Here is a 635-nt window from a genome sequence, read left to right as displayed (position 1 = left end):
AAGGCAGCTGAAGATTGCAGTGCTGTAAGGGATGTCAAGTAAGCATCCACTTTGGAGTGCAGCAAGGGGCAGTGAGAAGTGAACTGTGCGTTTGTGTTTGGGCTGTCCAAGTAGCATCTTTCTGTTTTCTGGGGGGACATGGGCTTACTGGACAATACTTCTGCTGCCTGCTGGTGTCTGTGAAATCAACACATGATCTGTTGTTGTAGGGACAAAACCTGTACATCTGTGGAATGGTGCGGGGCAAGGCGGGAAACGGAAAGCCTCCGCAGGTAAGAAGCTCTTGTGAGCTGTGCTGTGGGTACCGCCTCTAAACAGGGCTGCACGCAGGGCTGTGTGTGATGGAGGAGAGAGGAAAAGGACGCTGCAGTTCTGTGCTGAGTGCAGAAGTGGCGCAAGGCTGTAGCAGCAGAAAGGCCAATTGACAAAACTGCTCTTGGAGACCAGAAGTTTGTGGCTGGCAGTGCTCAAATCTTCCTCCATAGAGAGGCTCTTCATGTCTTTCTTGTCTCCTTTCTGTCAGAAGCTGATGCCAGTGGCCTTCCTCTGAAGCGCAGCCATGTGCAAAGCCGGGAGAGGAGCACGGAGTGTGGCACAGCACCCAAGAGAGGTACAGACACACAACAGGCATCTGG

At 52.8% G+C, this 635-nt stretch overlaps 1 long non-coding RNA gene across 1 annotated transcript; it reads left to right on the top strand.

Annotated features, from left to right (window-relative positions):
• LOC109364684 lies at positions 1-621 on the top strand. The gene is made up of 3 exons (XR_002110547.1): positions 1-38; positions 210-272; positions 524-621. It is a non-coding gene; the product is annotated as an uncharacterized LOC109364684 (long non-coding RNA).
• Positions 622-635: the final 14 nt, after the last annotated feature.

The sequence above is a fragment of the Meleagris gallopavo genome, unplaced genomic scaffold (assembly GCF_000146605.3).
Source record: "Meleagris gallopavo isolate NT-WF06-2002-E0010 breed Aviagen turkey brand Nicholas breeding stock unplaced genomic scaffold, Turkey_5.1 ChrUn_random_7180001890459, whole genome shotgun sequence".
NCBI lineage: Eukaryota > Metazoa > Chordata > Aves > Galliformes > Phasianidae > Meleagris > Meleagris gallopavo.
Note: the sequence above shows the minus strand (reverse complement) of the source record. Positions and strands in the feature narration are given on the sequence as shown.